The sequence below is a fragment of the Protopterus annectens genome, chromosome 6.part0 (genome assembly GCF_019279795.1).
Source record: "Protopterus annectens isolate FY-2018-M chromosome 6.part0, PAN1.0, whole genome shotgun sequence".
NCBI classification, from domain to species: domain Eukaryota; kingdom Metazoa; phylum Chordata; order Ceratodontiformes; family Protopteridae; genus Protopterus; species Protopterus annectens.
Genome location: NC_056737.1, coordinates 671639900 through 671659931, shown reverse-complemented (window position 1 = coordinate 671659931; position 20032 = coordinate 671639900). Strand labels below are relative to the sequence as shown.

At 38.6% G+C, this 20032-nt stretch overlaps 1 protein-coding gene across 1 annotated transcript in view; it reads right to left on the bottom strand.

The window, feature by feature from the left end:
* The window catches only part of CEP170B (centrosomal protein 170B), a 1277870-nt gene that overhangs the window by 1230283 nt on the left and 27555 nt on the right, over positions 1 to 20032 (bottom strand). The window lies entirely within an intron of this gene.

The following is a 20032-nucleotide window of genomic DNA, read 5'->3' as shown; positions in this document are numbered from 1 at the left end:
TACGATCCAGTCCAAATGATTAATAACAAATGCGCATGTTGAACCTTTTCACATGTGCACAACCTTTAGCACCAGAAGTTAAAATCAGGCAAAGATAGTCATCTGTATTGTCCTGCAGAGGGATGAAGGAAAGAGGGTATTGAAGATCACAGAATCGTGTGATACACATACAACCAGATAATTTGTCAAGTCTTCACACATTTTGTCTACATGCCTTGAAAACAATGGTGAGAAAAAGATAATTTATCTCAAAAAGGAAGTGTTTCAAAGAATCAAAAGTTACACACTTAATATCCCACTAGATTTGGAAGAGAGTCCAACTTCAGTAACTCTTAGCACTAAGGCATACCTGTAAGACAATTTGGCTAACAAAACTTTCCCAGGCTACTATGTACCCCCCAATCAGCAAATTACTACAGTGAGGAACTCTACCTTTCCAGATCTGAAATTAGCTGCTCTTAGTTAATAGAAAGGCATTCAAAACCTACTTCACCAAACTGCAGAAAGGTTGGCAAGGATGTTACGAAGGATGGATCTACTTTTTTAGATCTGGCTTTATGGTAAGTATATAACTTTCATATCTAGTAAAAATATGAAGATCATTCTTGGTAGATCACAGGACACACTATCCCAAGCTCTCCTTAATGAGTGATCCCTTCATGATAACATACATGACCCAAAAGGAAGACATGCATCTAGGTATGGCATTCAGATTGTAAAGTTTTGACAAGGTGTTAGAAAAGACCATACAGCTGTTGTACAAACGTCATCAAGAACTGCACTGTTAAAAAAGGCTGAATCACCTGTAGAATGGACTTTAAAAATTCTGGTAATAGCTAATTATCCTTAAACAGCAAAATGTAATGGATTCAGAAAGCCATCCTGTAAGGGTATAGACACTTTACAACCCAATTTTTTTAACAGAAACCTAGGTGTGTGCATGTGGGCAGAACATAATTTTATTTATTTATTTATTTGACATTAACCGGGTTAGTCCAACTGGGTAGAGACTCCTTTTCAGCAGAGACCCAAGGAGAAAAGCTCCACAAAACAGTTACATAAAATTTGAATGTATACATGAAAACAAAAATTATAACAATAACAAGGTATACAAAGAAGACATTTCTTAATGGATAAATCTGAAAACTGTAAAATTGTATACATACTTTTTTTTAGACAGGGATAGTATAAATGAAGATGCATTATAAGAGAAACAGAATGCTGACAGTTTGAGATAGGAAGATAGGCTGAAGTATGGGGGAAAGGCAGAGAAATAGTCAAAGTTAGGAGGATAATGGCTCTGTTGGGCTTTTGAGAAGATGACAGGATATTGACCATCCTTTATGGTTGGTTTAATGGTTAAGGTCTTTACCTTACAGACACAAGGCACAGGATTTGATTCTTATTTCATAAGTGGGAGGATTTTGCATAATGGTTAAGGCCTTCATCTCATAAACACAAAGTACAGGGTCTGATTCTGACCTCAGGTAATTGGCTAGGCTTAAAATGGTCCTTCAGGACAGCATCAGTGCCAGTGCCACATACCAAGTACTTCCCAATATCTGAAAAAGAAGGGAAAAAGACAGGCACACAAATAATTTACTTAAATTTTACTCTGTTGCAACTACAAAGCCAGGCATAAAGGACAGGTTAGTTGTACAAGATATTCTTTTGTCTTTAAGAAACACCAAACAAAAGAGACTATGAACAAAAAGAGTTTGTAGTTCAGAGATCCTTCTAGCTGTTGTAATGTCTACTGACACAAAGGTCTTCTAAGTCATGAATTTCAAATCTGTTAAGCCTGCAGGTTCAAGAGAAGCCACAGTCGTTTTTTTTCTAGAGCAAAGTGCAAGTTTCCTAAGAAACTCTGTCTCACAGCAGAAGCCTTGATGAAAGCTAGAAACAGCAGCCAAATGTATTTTAACAGAATAACTGTTCACAGGTTTGAAAAATGACTGCAAACTAGTGTAGAACTACAAGAAAAGCAGTAGAAAAGATATCTGATCCCCATGTGTAACTCCCCCCTTAATAAACTCTTCATTTGTCTCTGTAAGGTTTCCCTAGTTTTGGGCTTTTGAGAAGATGACAAGATGCTGACCACCATTCAGAAAAGAAAGGATTACCAGCGACTACTAAAAGAGGAGAAACCACGTGGTGAACACAGGGAATACATGCCCTAGTGACTCTTCCCAACTGATGGGTGAGCAACATTCTTGTGCATCTCAGCAACAGCGCTTCTCCCGAAAAAGAGGCTGATGAGGATGACTGTCTTTGTCCTGAGTCTGTCTGCCAATGAAATGGACTCCCCAGGAACATTAAAGCAACAAGGAAATGGTTGTCAGATGCTGCCCATTCCTAGTCTTACAGATTGCCAACATAGGTGCATATCGAATTTCCCCTACTTGTTCACATACCATACAGCTGACATATTGTAAAACTATACAGTAAGAACTTCCCCTGGGAGGGAATTCCAGAAGGCTTGAAGGGTAAGGCAGACTGTGCTCATCTAATTTTCACTATACTCACACAAAAGGACAGTTCAGACAATGTCTAATGCCCAATGAAATGGCCTCCCCTAACAAAGGGGGACATGTCTGTAGTTACTATCACCAAGGAAAGGAGAAGGACGAAGGGACTATTGAGAAAAAAATGCTCGCATCCAGCCACCCATGCATACATCCACCACAATAACTTACACTTGAAGGCCTAAGAAATGTAGCTCTGAAGAACAGAATCTGTATTATGACAGTACTGAACCTAAAGGACACACTGGAGGATTCTTACATGGTATAACATGGAACCATGAGAAAGCTGTCACCAAGAGACCCAGCACCTTAAGACAAAGATGTGCTGATAGTGTCATAGGTGCAGCAGCAGTTGAGACCGTGGCTTGGAGAGACTGGGATCTGTCTGTGCGGTGTCTTGCTCTGCATGACTTTGTGTCCAGAGTACAGCCTGTGAATATAAACTGTGAATTGTACAGTTGTGACTTTGCCAGATTCATTGCTATTCCCAGAAAAAAGGAATATGTTGACCACAGACTACCTCAATAATACTAGACACTGAATAGATGAGGTAACTAAGAGCCAGTCATCTGGGTATTGGAAAATTGGTCTCCTTGTAGCCTCAGGTGAGCTGCAACCACTGGCATGCATCTGCTAAACACCTAGGGACTGTGGTGATTCCAAATAGCAAAATTCAGAAATGAAATTGACAGGCTCTGATCCTGAAGAGTAGAATCATCCAGGGTTATCCTACGATTCTGATAAAGAAGTAGGCATTCCGAAAGTTCAAACAGCACATCCTCTTACTATACAGGGAAGGACTGACTGCACCATGGTCATGGCAAAGTCTTCTTGGAGATGAATGTTTTTAGGTCACTTAGCTCCACAACTGACTGCTCTTTTGTTAAGGAGGTTTTCTAATAAGATGAAATGTCCAGTGGGAGGTTGGGGAAACAGAAATCATGACAAATGGAATTTTGTAACCCCTGGATATTACTGACCTGTTCCATGTGTCTTTAACTGCAATTCATCATGTCAACATTTGGATGGGCAGACAACTGTCAACTGTACCCCAGAAAGACAGAGAGAGAAGCAGCAAGCCCGCTGGACAGCTGATGATTTCCCGCATGAGGTCTATAGAGCCATGATGACTGCTAAGTATCTTTTCCTCAGAATCTACAACTAGTTTAAAAATTACCCTGAGAGTTAAGGTTCTCTACAGACTGTTGCTTTTCAGCAGTTACTAACACCTGAAATACATTCCGTAACTGTTACTCTACATCCTGGAAAAGAGATATTGAGGTAACTGAAACCTGTCATCAACAGCCATGCCAGTCTTACCTTCTTTCTCCGTACATTCTATGTTTGAACTGATTTCAGGTCCACATCATGTAAGTTTTTGAAAGAGGGCATTTTAAAAGATGGACTTGACATACCTGACAAAATCTTTTAAACAGAGTCACATATGCTGGCTGATTGCTATGCCAGACACCACAGCCCTGGCTGAACCACTGGCAAGATACCTGCATCTTAAGGTTTTCCACTTTCAACACTGCTACTGATTGGAATAACAGCTTGTGTTTGACTGGTTCATCAGCAGATGGTCTGGAGCATTTTCTCAGAGACATCCCACAAGAAATCCACTAAGAGGGACAGTTAAGTAAGCACCCTTAAAGAAAATGTGTAGGACATGTACACATGCTTCCAAACAGAGTCTACCCCCTGGAAGTTTTATCCTCAGAGTAGACTACTGGGTTCTGGTGAGTAGCAACCCCCTTATAACAGCAGCTGCCACGACAAAAGTATCCAGTTTGGGAATCTCTGATCAGAAAATCCAATCTCTGTAAGGGCCCTGGACATGGTCTGTTTTCTGTGAGACGGGTTACTGTATCCAGGTTCTCCCATGCAGTATTGGTGGCAACTTTTAAAATATCTGATAATGGCAGAACCACCAACCAAGACTGCAGGATTAATCCAAATGCTTTCTGCAGCTGCACCATGCATTGTGAAGAGAATATGGTATCAGTGGACTAACCTCTGCCCTCTCTAACACATCATCTCCAGGACTTTCCCAAACACGGGATTTTTAGGAGGGGAATAAGTATACTCCTCATCATTCATGTCGGCTCTGGCTAAGTCTGTTCACAAATCCATATTCTCCCTTTTGTACACAGCCATCCTAGGAGTCTTTGGGGGGGGGGGTGTGAAGATGAAGACATTCTCTTCCTGAATGAAATGGTAATGGGAATGTACAAAAGGACCGTGGGTTGTTAGTCCTGTATGGCAGCTTGCAAAGGCTCTCCAGTCAATAGCAAGCTTTTTGTGCCAAGGTTAATGCTGGTATGCAAGTTCTGTATTATGGGTGGGGCACCACAACTATGGTTGCTGGCTCAGTTTAGAGATCTGTGCCACAATCTGTCACAGCCTCAAGATTCACTGGGTAGCCAACCCTGCACCAAGACCTACAGTGCCAACAAAGTACAGGCTGGCCCCAGCATCAACAACTAAAGCACAAACATCAATCCTGAGGCCAATGTCAAGACCAGGAGGTTCATCATCAGGATCATCACAGTGGACTTCCAAGTCAAGGATGAAAACACCAGGGCAGGGACAATCATCACCAAGATTGTCACTGAAGCCTAGACTACCAATACAGGTTGCAACATTTGCAACATCAGTGCTGACGCTGCATAGGTCAACAATGGCATTTTCATATCAAAACATGAACTCTGGGACCATTAAGGAGATTTAGGGTGTTATGAGCTTTGAGAATAAACAGTGGTCCCCCCCCCACTGATTAACAAGAAAGGGAAGGGAAACCAGAAACCTTGCCTAGACCTTGAAAAAAAACTCTGTAAACTTATCATAGTCAACAACAAAGAAACAGACAGCACAAAATCAGCAGCACTAAAATGCAGGAGTGTGACTTACATTTGGACTGGTTGAGTAGGAACTGTTTTAGCTGTTTATGGAAATTAAAAATTGGATATGATTTAATGTCTTCAGGTCTAGTTGTTTTGGCACTACTGTTTTATTAATATGTTTCCAACCAGTGAGCTAAGAATAAAAAAGATCCACAGTGTGGAACCAGATGCCACTCAAAAGAGGGTCCTGGAAAATTGTTAGTGCCTCTCAAGGCCATTTGTATGCTTGCCAGGCATTTCTCATGTGGGAACTCTAACAGGGGTCAAACATGCCTTGTTTCCAACAAGCACAATTTCCAACAAAAATGAGGAGTATTCAATATAGCCTGACCCAATATGCCCCTAATCAGCCACTGGCAGGTCAAAGAACTGTGGTCACTTGTCACTGGTGGCAGGAGGTTCTGATGTAAGTACTAGGCTAGCCACCTGCCTGGATCATTTGAAGCATAGCCAATTTCTCTCAAAGGTAAGGATCAAACCCTGTACTCTGTGTCTGTGAGGTAAGTACCTTAACCATTATACCACCTTCCCCTTCAGGTCCACAAAATACAGGAATTCAATTACTGCATAGTAAATACATACTTACAATGCTTTATCAATATGTGCATGGACTACATTCCATATTTACGAAAAGTAGATCAGATGTAGTGCCACTCTGTACAAATATACTTACTTTCTGTATAGCTCATGGATACAGAAAACATTTCTTTTTTTAACTAGATTTTAATTGTTGTTCATCCATCCATCCTCAACCCCTTTTTCCCATTTTTCACATGGTTTTGGGGTGTCACTTCAACAATGACAATCATCTCAAGCCAAGGTTTACACCGCCTGTGGGTAGCCCTGCTGTGGTAGTTCATCCATACCACTCACTCACACACACACTCGCACTTATGGGCAATTTGGAGTGTCCAATCTACCTACTGCATTTCTTTGGAATGTGGGAGGAAACCAGAGCACCTAGAGGAAAACCATTCAACCACAGGAGGACATGCAGACTCTGCACAGAAGGCACCCCAGACGAGAATCGAACCACAGAACCTCTTGCTGTTCATCATGGGTTGTTAACTATATTCCTTATTACTTTATATGTCATGGCCTTTGTATACACAGTTATTAGAACAGAAATAAGTCAGAACTTTCACATCTGTTTAACAGTTTATCTCCCTAATGCGCTGCACCATTTTTAACACACTACTTCAAGAAATAAAAAATAATACAAATGAACAATTGAAGGAGACCGAATGGTGCTCTTATTACTGTTCCAACTTTAATTTTCTCCCTTTCTGCCACTGCTTTAAGCAGTGCCATACACCCATCACCATTGATTGAGCCAAGATATTTGTTAGTAGTTTATGTAATCTGAGTGCAATTCAGTCTATTAAAAAATACTTTGTTTTCTCTCACGCCAGTACAAAGAAATTCCACTGCCTACTTTTAGTCAAAAGAGATTTCATCTGTCAATATGCTTTAAAATCTTACGGCATGCATAGCTTCCATTAGACAATGATCTCTCCAGTTCAACCAACTGACCCACTGAACAGTCATTTTAGTAGTAATTAAAGTGTTTTGATACAGTTAATAAATGCATAGTGGCATGTGATATATTTATTCATTCTTTGTTAACTGGGGTAAAGTATTTATCCTGAAAACCCCTTTTTCAGACTTAGCCTGGGAGAGTAATACAAAAATACATGAGAAGAACAATACAAATATAAGCTGCAAATATGGGAAACGAACAAACAACATAAAGTATAAAAATATACAGCAGGCAGTACCATCACAAGATGGATGACTTGACAAGGGTATTAGCAGTAGTACTAACACTGTACCTACAGTTTGTACAAGGCATATGTCCCCTTCACTCTTATTTTTGTACAAGATGTATACTCCTTCACTCTTATTTTTGTACAAGATGTATACCCTTCACTCTTATTTTTGTACAAGATGTATACCCTTCACTCTTATTTTTGTACAAGACGCATACCCTTTCACTCTTATTTTTGTACAAGAAGACTGCCGCGGTGGTGCATCGGTAGCGTTGTTGCCTCACAGCAAGAGGTTCTCCTGTTCGATTCTCGGCTTGGGTTGGGAGTGCCTTCTGTGTGGAGTCTGCATGTCCTCCCCGTGGTTGAGTGGGCATTCGAAAGACATGCACTGAATGGGCGTGCCTTCGTTGAAAGTTGGGCGTCGGGCTGGCAACTCAACACCATAAACACCAACTGCCAATCATTATCAGACTGGAGTTCCGTTGTGGCGACCCCTAACCGGGAAAAGCCAAAAGACAAACAACAACAACGTGTATACCCCTTCACTCTTATTTTTGTACAAGATGTATACCCCCTTCACTCTTTTGTACAAGATGTATACCTCCTTCACTCTTACTTTTGTACAAGATGTATACCCCCTTCACTCTTACTTTTGTACAAGATGTATACCCCTTCACTCTTATTTTTGTACAAGATGTATATCCCTTCACTCTTACTTTTGTACAAGATGTATACCCCCTTCACTCTCATTTTTGTACAAGATGTATACCCCCTTCACTCTTATTTTTGTACAAGATGTATACCCCTTCACTCTTACTTTTGTACAAGATGTATACCCCCTTCACTCTTATTTTTGTACAAGATGTATACCCCCTTCACTCTTATTTTTGTACAAGATGTATACCCCTTCACTCTTACTTTTGTACAAGATGTATACCCCTTCACTCTTACTTTTGTACAAGATGTATACCCCCTTCACTCTTATTTTTGTACAAGATGTATACCCCTTCACTCTTACTTTTGTACAAGATGTATACCCCCTTCACTCTTATTTTTGTACAAGATGTATACCCCCTTCACTCTTATTTTTGTACAAGATGTATCCTCCCTTCACTTTTATTTTTCTTCTCTTCTCTTTCCCCTTTATTGTTTACTTAATAAAACAAACAGAAAAAGCAGGGTACAGTGGATATGGAAGGGAAAGGTAAGGTAGAAGAATAGGGAGGATGTGGGGGAAGTATTGAACTATCGGTGGTGGAAAGTATGGGGATGGATTTGAGTTAGGGAAACAGCATTTCCTTCTTATCATTGATAATATAAGTGGGCCGTTGATTAATAAAAAGACCTACTGAATCCCTCGGTGATGTCACAGTAAGGTTACTATGAGGACGCGTCCATAAGCTTTACCAGACACGGCCCTGCACATGCACAGTGATATGTCCATTAACATCTACAGATGCATATCATAGCAAATCTTACACTGGCATCATGAGAGAGGGGTCAACAGATGATGTAGGAAAAATATTCTATAAAGGATTTTATGGCAATATAAAAATATGTACCTTGAGTGTCAGGGGAACATTTATCACATCCATGTAAGCACCACAAACTACGGTACAGAAGGAATAGGATACAGCTGTGTCAAAGCACTTTAAACACAACTGACCACCACAAAAAAAGATACATTTAACTAAATAACTAATAAAAGTAAATTTATCTCTGTCACAAAAACGTACTTTACTAAGCAATTAATATAACTGAACTTTTCACTATTATGACTCAGGAAACCTGTAATATGACAAAACAAAATAAATGAATACAACTGTACTGTCTTCTCAAAAATATTACAAAATCCCACAAACCATTTCATGTCTACCAGAGGGGAGCACTACAGAATCCTGAAAGCCCAAACTCCTGAAGACCAAAATCCTGAGACCAAAATCTCGAAAGTTCAAAATACTGAAAACTCAAAAACTGAAAACACACAGGATACCAACACTTATTATATTACAGCACAAGTACATACAGAAACAAATAAAACACAAACCATATTACTCTTCTCCAAGTATAAGCAGGGGGGCAAGCACCCCTGCGCCCTCCACACCCCCTGCTACTTAAATATATCAACTCCAAGATTGCACTTAGTGAAGTGCAATCTCGGAGTTGATATATTTAAGTAGTAGGGGTGTGGGGGATGCAGCCTCCCACATGGGGGGTGCAGGGGGGGACTTGCCCCCTGCGTACAATTGAAGGGTAATACGTTTCAGTATGTACTTGTGCTGGAATATAGTAAGTGTTGGAATCCTGTGTGTTTTCAGTATTTTGAACTTTCGAGATTTTGGTCTCAGGATTTTGGGCTTTCAGGATTCTGTAGCACTCTCACCAGAGGATACTAAAAACTGTACCATAAAAATATATGAGATGGCTGCTTAAATGCTACCATGTCAGTGGCTAAAAAATAAATATCCCAAAGACCATGGTACCATGTACAGCAAACATGAAGATCTGCAACAAACCAGGTCTGCAATGAAGCATTTCAGTGTAAACAGACTACTGTAAAATCAAATACTGCCTATACAACTACTACTTAAAAAAAAAATCATAAACTACACATTTTCAAAACAACTCCACTGCAAAGAAAAAATTACTACGGAGTTGGGGGGCACTCAGGATTGGCAACTCCCTGACATCTGCCCACTTTAGTGATGGAAAAACTTGAATGATCCTTGGGTCTGCTGGTGATTACTGCTTCATACCACCACCACCACCACTGTGTCTTTTTAAGTCATTTTAAGTATGGCGCAGTAGTTCCTCTTGCAACATCTACCACTCTTGCTTTGCAGCATTTTATCATATCACCATATTTCCTAAACAATTAACAAAAAAAATACAGGAAGAAGTATGGATTTTGTCAGACCAAGACCACATTCCTATTAAACTCCACAGGGAATGCATTTCATAATTATTACCTGTCTGTCCTCCTTTGCTTAGTCAGTGCACCTATAATTATCAGCACACTTGATCGTTCCTTTTTTCTGTCTTCCTCTACTCATTTTGTCATGTAATCTGTTGGGACGTTCTTGTCATGTGTATGCATTACCATACATTCTCTTCAGTAACAGTGTTAACTCCCACTGTGAACTGAATTTCTGTAAATGCTCAAAGTTTCATTTGCAATTCATCTACTATAACTAATCATTTAGGGCAAAACATAACCCTCATTTGCTTTTCGTCTATAAAATTCAGTATGTGAACTGCTTGTTCTACAATATTCACCACAACTTCATAAATAAAAATATTAATGTGAACTATTCTCCAGGAACACTGAAGTGTTTGCCATCGACAGAAATGTTTTATAAATCTTTCCAAATGAACACTTAGTTACATTTTATATACCCTGTCTATTATGGAAAAATGGATGTCACATGAATGTCCTAGACCCCAAAGAAAGTATTTATTTATCCATCTAAACATTTTCAAGGTAAAATGATGTATTAATAACAAAACAGGAAATCAGACATTGAGTAGTTTACACAGAGGACTCTGACTGGCTCTCCAATCATAACGTATATATTATATGTTATGGACACCGATGCAAAGAAAGTCACTTCAAGAGCAGACCTCAGCAGCAGAAGGTTCAAAAATAGCCTCTCTATCTAAAGGAGATTTCAACATTTCATCTTTAACATCCTCAGGAAGATTTTGTGCATGTATCAGTTTCAGCTTTGTTATATGGGTTGGAGACAGTGGCCTTGACAAAAAGGCAGGAGTTAGAGCTGGATGTGGCAGAGTTAATTAAGATTTGCACTGGGTGTGACAAAGTTGGACAGGATTAGGAATAAGTATATTAGAGGGACATCCCAGGTTGGAAGGTTTGAAGACAAAGCCAGTGAGGCAAGATTACGTTGGTTTGGACATGTGCTGAGGAGGGATGCTGAGTATATTGGGAAAAAGATGCTAAGGATGAAGCTACCACGTAACAGGAAAAGAGGAAGGCCTAAGATAAGGTTTATGGATGCGGTGAGGAGAGGACATGCATGTGGTTGGTGTGACGAAGCAAGATGCAGAGGACAGGAAGAAATGGAAACAGATTATCCGCTGTGGCGACCCCTAACGGGAACAGCCGAAAGAAGATGATGATCAGTTTCAGTAGCAGATGCTCTGTAAGAGACATCAGCTGAATATTAACACTTTAAAGAATGTTTTGGTCACATGAGACACAGAAACAGTACGAATATTCATAGAAGATTTTTATATAATGTTCCTCATATTCTCAAATAATGAAAGCAAAAACTTCAACATGTAAACATATCAATTAAGAATTCCAAAAGATGCAGAAATATACGCTTTTCCTTAAATGTACCAAGGCTTTCCCATCTTTATCAGAGGGTGAGGGATTAGCATTTACCAAATGTTTAGCAGAATAAGGATTTGCCAAGGAAATCCCAGCACAGTCAGTTCTGGAGTTAGAAAATAAAAATCTGTATGACTGAGGCATTTTATAAAATCTCTCTGCTTTCTTTGAGGCAGGAGACTAGCTGTCAGGCAAAGTACAGGCTATAATAAAACATCTCCCATTGCTGGAAGAACAGGAGGAACAGAAGTGGGTTCAAGAAATTCCAACTGTGACAAATTATAACATTTTTTCAAAGGTACTGGGATATCATTAGATTCCCAGTGAAACAATTGTTTCATTATGGAAATGTTTTCAGAAAAAGAAAATTCTTCTAAGGGTCTCTCATGAAGAAACACTCTAATCAGAATCAGATTCAGTCACCTGAAAGCAGAAGCTGATCTCTCAAAATAATTCCCTTGTTCATTATTATGGGAATCTTCAGGAAATGAAGAATTCCCTTTTCTTCTACCAGTAAAACCAGAATAAGAAGGGTCAAAAGGCTTACTAGGCCCTGAGCTAAGCTCAAAAAAATCATTCCAGTCTAAAGGAACTGAGATGGAGCAGATAAATGATTAACTTTCTCCTTTTTTTTAACAAGATTTCCGCAGAAGCAGAATGACTCCTGTCAGGCATATCACCCCTGGGGATAGGCATCCCAGTCCAATTAGGCAAACAGGCACGCCCTGCTCCTTCCACAGAGACTAAAGAGAGTGGTTTTCCCTCGCTTGCCAAGGGCACCATCAGCCACTGAAGATGTGTCTAACACAGTCCTTGGTTACTGAAGGGAATATTCCAAAGGAAGAAAAGGTAGAAGATAAACGGTGTGATAAAATAGAAATGGTCATACCAGAGTCACCCATATGTGGCTGAATTAAATTTGTAGCCTGCTGAATGGGCAAAGGATATATAGAAAATGTCTTCTTCTTTTTGTGGCTGGAGAAAGGAAGGAAGGAAAGAAGTATCCAGGAACTGTTAAGTCATTCCACAGTGAAGCTGAAAATTAAGCTTGAAGCTTAGGTAAAACTCTCAGCAAAAGTTGATAATAAAGTAAGCCACAAAACAAAAAAAAAGGAATAAGAAAACAATACCATGAAAAGTACAACATATACACTCACCCAGCTCCTAAAAGAAATCTAATGAAGGCTTTAACAAAGTTTAATAACAGTTCAAAAACGTTTTTACACAAAAGTAAAAAGTTGCACTTCACTGTAAAAGTGACAGAACAGACAATCATGTCACAGTCCAATAAAACATGTTTCCTTGTTTAAAATAAATAATTGTACAGAAAAAGTTAACTGTCTATCAGAAATTTAAAATAAGGATGGTGTTTTTTTCCCCCAAAGGTAACTTATCTGGTGGTTGATTCCCAAAAGCCCACAAAAGGAGTGCTCTTCAGTGGCAAGAAAGCTCTCGAAGGCTTGGCACTCAAACCATTGATTTTCTTCATCTCTTTTTGAGTTGTCAATGGTTTGGGTGTGTGGATAGTGCACATAAGTTCTAGAAGCTGGCCGGCTGTTATATCCTATGCAAGACATAACCCATACTGCTGAAGCTACTGCAACAGTAATCAAATAATGATCACCTGATAATGTTGATTTTTCTTGATCACCCCATTTTACAAAATACCCTAAAAGAGAATGTAAAAGGGAAAAAAGTGCAGTTAAAGGGACTGTTTCAGGACATTTTATTAAGTTCTTATGTGCCCTAGACAGCTATTACCACCTTCATTAATAGGCAAGGCAAGAAATATCTTAATATTTATGGACAAATAAACTGAGTCTACTATGTAAAAAGTTTATCCCATGTAAGCACTTTTTATATGATTTTCTTTTGCTGATGCCTGTATCCAAAGCTTACTAGTAATTGAGGGTGTAATACCATCAGAAGGCCAAAAGTTGTCAGGAATTTATTAGACACTCGCTCCATGGAACAAAGCTGACATTCCTCTCTGAAAATAAATGATTCATACACACTGTGTTACATCAACAGGAAAAGCACAGGCAGAAATGGCTAATATTCATGAATGACATTCATCTACAAATATAACAAGATTATACTGAGGAGGTTTTCGACAAGTCTTATGTTGCTGTTTAATTATACCACGGAGGTTTTCAGCTGGACTTTTTGACACTGCTACACTGCGTGTACTGAAAGGATTACTGACAACATGTGATATATTTACTATGTTACAAAATGTTTTTGTTTGTTTAAATTCAAGCAGCACACATAATTTCTACATTCCTGAAGAGGCCTGAAACCAATAACAAAAACATAATCTAAGATAGCAGATAAAATATATATGGCCTACCAAGTCTACACAGTACTTACTGGAGAAGCCACAGGTCTATACAAGATTTACTGGAGAGCTGCAGGATATATTATCAAACAGCTTAGCCTCCCTATGAGCTTACCCTCCACCTAAGTTCTCAAAAGGCTTCTGTTATGCATGTCTCACTCATTTTTGAATGGCGTCACTGTTTTTGACTCCATATCTTCTTAGGAATGCTATTTCAATCATTCAACACCCCTTCCTCAAAATATTTACTACCTGTTTCTGATCTAATGCCCTTGTTACTCACTTCAAAAAGTCTACTAATTTTAACCAGGTTCACCAAGTAGTCTTTGACTAGAACTATACCTCATATGACCTGGGCACCTAACATGGAAGAAACCAGCTGATGCTGGCTAATCCACTCTGTAGGGTAGAGGGTATTGGCAGAATCTTATTACAGAAGTGCCATCCAGAGGAAGGTCCAGAAGCATATATTTTGTGCTAGGCACTCCGGGGAACAAAAACACATCAAAAAACATACAGCACTATACTTGAGGACTGAGTGCATGCAGAAGCATGCATTTGCAGTACTCCAGCAGAATGGTACTGTGTCATCTTTTCTAGTCAATGTAGTGGGTGTTAAAAGCATTCAAAGAAATATTTTATATAACCTCCACCTCCCCATTTAAGCAACTGTGTGCCGGAGCATGTTCACTTGATAAAAAGTCTGGGCCAATGCTGGTGATGGGGATAATTACATTACGCAGGTACAGCCAACAAAAGACATTACCCCCCAAACTGTAAATCTCACCCTTACAGGAAATGTTTGGGCAGCCACTGGCAATACTAGATATCCAATTAATTTGAGGTAGGGGCATAAGGTTAAAAAAATGTAAAGAAGGATTAGCAGAATTCAAGAACCTCCCCCCAAGAGAATTAAGTTTTGTCAGGTCTGTCAAAAAACAGAAAGACCCAGACAAATTAATGATGGAGAGACTGGAGAACAGGCAAAAATAAAGTTGGTGAACTCACAAAGGTTTAAGTGACTGAGAACACAGCTAGAAAACCTCTCAAAATCAGGGGCACCATCGGGAGTACCAGTATTGTGATGGCATCCAAACTGATAGAGCCAGGACACACACAGCAGGATTAAAGCTGTCAGAAGCCTCCTAGTATGGACATAAGAATCAGACAGCCTAATTCTGACTGACAGAATCATGAGGAAAATCATGGACGTTACACACAGAATTTATGTGGCTAAAAAAAAGGAAGGAAGGATTAGCTGAATCAATGGCCTCACAAAACTTTTGGGAACAAGTCATTCATTAACTTAAGCAGATTCAGAAGCCCACCTCAGGCTTAATGGACATCATGGATATCGTATCTCAGAAGATGTGAAAGAATGAGTAAAATTCTAGGAGTCAGGGGGCCAACACAAAGAAAGATTACAAGAATTATAGGACATTGTCAAAGTAAGAAGACTCCAGCCCTAACACAACAGATACATTCAAATGGGACAGAGGCAATGCTAACGACAAGGGTTCACCTCTGTGGGTAACTATATGTACTATTACATACAGAAATTGTCATACAACTGGGCAACCGTCATGCAACAAAAAAATCTCTGGTTGTTGCTGCTCCCTTAAGCAGAGGCCTACACTGACTATAGGATTCCAGGATACTTACTTATTTTGGACTGGATGAAAACAGCTACTCCTCTGTTCATTCTTATTCCAGCTGTCAACTTCAATCTGCGTTAACAAACACATGACAAAAGTACATGCCCAAGTTATTTTCAAGCTGAACAGACAAGGACAGTAACCACCTACCTCAGGCAAAACCTCAAAAGCAACACTGGTGCAGGGTAAGCAGAAACTAGAACAGCTGTCATCTGACACCTATGACAAAGAACCTTTTACAGTAGTCTCTCTCAAGGGTTTTTTACCAAATTTTAGAAGAGTAACAGAAAAGTTGGACCCAGCAAAGGTAATCCATAAAATGAAAGTCAGAGGGGAGTGAAGACTGGGTAGATAATTGCAGGAGTTGCTGCATAACATGTTTATGCATCAATGAAGCACTGAATTTGGGAGCATGATAATGGTGAATGTATCAATAGAAAGGCATAGTTGTGAAAGTAAACATACCATAACAGTAGATTTTCAAATTATCTCTGCTGCAGTACCTGTATGGGTTATATCCCGTTAAGAATATTACATCTGGCTAGCTTCCAAAGCTTCAGGGCACCTTCCATGCACCAAAACCATTAGACATCTGGAGATGAGCTGACTAAATGTTTTGGGCGCCAAAAGCCATTCAGAGCTTTCTTGCTGCAGAAGAGAATGCTCCACTGCAGGCTTTCAGGATTTGACAGCCAGTTTGTGCTGTTCCACTGAAGGACAGGTAGGTTCCCTTTGGGGGGAAAAACTCCCACATTCTTATTGCTTGAACTTAGTTTCCTGTTAAGGAAAGTACTTTTATGCTAGGAAAAATGTGTTTTTGATGACTGTCATGCAATTTAACTTTACTTTTAACCAGGAATACACTTTTGTTCATGTTAGTTTAAAACTTGATTAAAACTCTAAAACTACTTTTTCTGTGGAGAAACTGTGCTTGATTTACTTTGGGGATGGCTAAGAATAGTGAAGTGCTTTTTACTGTTTTTACTGGGAAAAGTTATTCTTAAGGACTTATTATTGGCTAGAAAACTATTTCAGAATTTAAGATATCAGCTTTGGATGAAACATGCCAAATTATTTATTATTTATTTTTTTTTTAAGGTTTAAGGCTTGTACTAAGTTTGAAGGCTGAAGCTGAATTTGAGTTATAAACCATAAAAATCTAAATTAATTAATGAACAGAATACAGTACAGCTGAGCTATTTTTTTTTCTTTTCATTCTAAAGAGGAAGGAGTATTTTACTTATTTTTCCTTCAGTTAAAAGGGGTGATCACAGTAAGTATATCTAACTAGAACTGCATTACGGTATACACCAATCATTCTTTGGTAATGTTAATATATATTTAAAATAGTCTTTCAGTGTCCTTTAACCTTTGGTTAATATGGATGTTATGAATACAACAAGGCCACGACAGGGTGCTTTTTCCTACACACTTTGGTACACATAATTATTTTCTTAAGATAGCCTGAAAAATGCTGCATTAAACACAAAATTATAAGGAGATTCCTTAAGTTAGGGCAAGGACAAGCATTAAGTTATACTGAAGGTTATCTATCCAACCATTTCTATAACTAATGTGAGACCTCTGTGGCCATTTCTCAAGTCAATCCAAGATGCCACTGAAAGGGATTTACAGATGTAAAGCTTATCAATTTTATTTTTATTAAGAATTTTCTTTTCTCTGGGGATATGGCAGCCCATGCCTGCGGGAGACATCAGAAGAAAAACTTTGGCAGAATTCATTATTTGTTTAATAAACACCTTGCACAGGTGCACTGAAGATACAGTCATTAATTATTAAGGGTATTGATAGTGTATCCAAACAAGCTTATTTTCTTCATAATTTAATTCAACAAAATGTGGATATCTGCTGTCTACAAGAAGTTCATTTATTACTTAAAGATTTTGATATAAGGGTCAGGAAGAACAACAAAAAAAATTTAAGATCTCTACAAATCTTTCAACAAGAAAAGAACAGGATGTGGCAATCCTAATTATGAATGACTTTATAAAATTAACCATACAGTAGGCATGAGGTCAGAAACATGTTTGTTCAAATTCACTCGCATACAAAAAGTGCTTACTTGCTATCATCAGTCTATGGTCCTTTTGCTCAGTACTCTGAATTCATAAATGGTACACAGCAAGCATCAGATAATGTGCCCTCTGAATGTACCCTTTGTCTGACGGGCTATAACACAGTAACCGCTTGATGTTAATCTGGAAAAATCTAATGGCCTGATATACTCTACATATCAGAAGCATGACAAATAATTATCGAATTTTATGTAGAATAAACCTAGCTGTTAATAAACACATATGTGCAAACGTAAAGAGTTAAGACTTATTCTAGGTGTAAGGATACTTTCCACAATATAGGCACTCATTCAGTATGCAAATTATACCTACAAAGATGGTAAAGATATCCTAGCAGTTTCATTAAACTTGTAAAAATATAATAACTTAAGGATCAAGCATTTTAGCAGTTTCATTAAACATGTAAAAATATAATAGCTTAAGGATCGAGCATTTGTCCAAAAAATTGGGGAGAGAGGATATTCTGCAATTTTGGTTGGGTAATGCCTCACAAAATACATCCTAACAGACAAAATTGGGACAAATATAAAGCTTACATACTGACTGATAAGAATAAACATACTGAATTAGAGCAAAAATAAGCTGCAAATTCAAGAGTTAGAGGTAAAGCTGGAGGTTTTGGGAACACTATTCCTCAATTACTTTAATAAGCATTTTCTGACATAAAGAATGAATAGGAATATATTCAGCTTATTTTTCTGGACATACACTACAAGGACTATGCCAATGGAATAGACAAGGGACAAAAAAGTTCACACAAAATCCTACCCAATCAAATAATTCAAGCAGTGGCTCAATTTTACCTATATAACCTTTCATTTTTAGTCTACCCACTACACTTTTTAGATTTTTCCATAAAAGATGCATTAACTGCTATTAGAAAAATTAAACCAAATATAGCCCTGGACCAAATAAAATTTAATTTGAAGTTTACAAAGGTTTTCAACATAATTAATCTTTCAACTCTACTTCCAAACTGGACTCCTGTGCCTTACCAGAATTTGGCAAAAATGATTAAAAATTATTCTTACAAGAAAAGAAGAACAAAAAGCCCATACCTTTCATAATTTTCACCCAATACTTTTATTTAATGTAAACTGAAAATATAATCCAGTACTGTTAATTTATACCTTCTAAAAGTTATCCTGCACAGACTTTCCATAACTAGTTTAGATTTGTCTCTGGATGTCAGTTTTCACACAAAAACTAACTTTTATAGTTTCTTATAATCGAGGTACTTAACAAATAGGAAACATGGTAAGGAACCTTCTGTTTTTGTAAATAAACACTCACAGAGACTTTGATTTCACTAACAGGAACATGACTGATCTTGCATGAGAAAATATATCACTTCCTAAGTAGCTCATTTCTACTATTCAAACTCTCCAAACGTCCATAAGCATTTTTCTCATTCAATAGTTAGGATTCTTTTCAATTCATTCAAACAGGTCAGGCAGAGACTCCTACTGGCTCGTTCTTTACTCATTTGTGTACAGAGGTACTACTGAATGTTAACAGAGAAAATGCACTACCTCAACTGACCTGGATAAATCTATGCAAAAAATACTACATATACATATAGTATATCTGATTTTCTTTGTACTTCTGACAAGCAGTTTCAGAAGTATTTTACTAAGCATAGAGAATTTTTGAAGTGTGTAATGAGATACTGTCAGTCTTTTATCAATAAGACATTATCCGGGGGGGGGGGGGGGGGATAAAAGGTTGAGTGTCTTATAAGAATCAAATCTTCAGTTTTACTGAACTGGGGATCAGGCTTAAGCTCTCTGTGATAGCATCAATGAGAGACCATCTAATTACTAAGGGGTTCGCATCTAGAAATAAAGAGGTTATAGTGCCCCTCTACTCGTCACTCATCAAACCCATCATAGAGTACAATGCCCCATTTGGGATGTACCTCACAAGGCACTTCCAACAGCTGGAAAGACCACAAAAGCACCTCACCAAGAGGATTACTGGTCTCAAACATATGTCCTATGCAGCCCGACTGAAAAAACTATAGCTGTACTCAGTGGCATATTGTTTTCTCAGAGGTGATCTCTGCCTGACTTACAAAGCCATGTCTAACTCAGAATTGATGGACATGCTCCACCTAAAGAAATCCAAGTCACTGCGAGCCACACACTCTAGTGAGCTAAACCTCGCCACAACAATAAATGGAACATGCTGGAGGGATAGATTCCTGTCACAGAGACTCCCCATGCTTTGGAACAAAATTCCTAACTACATTAGGCAGAGCCCCTCACTAACACTCTTCAAGAGAAGCCTTGACGAGTGGATGGGTAACAGAAAATACACCCCTGGGATCACTTCATTGGCTCTGCTTGACAGAGGCTCAGTTAATTAATCAATGGGGCGGCAAAAGCCGACA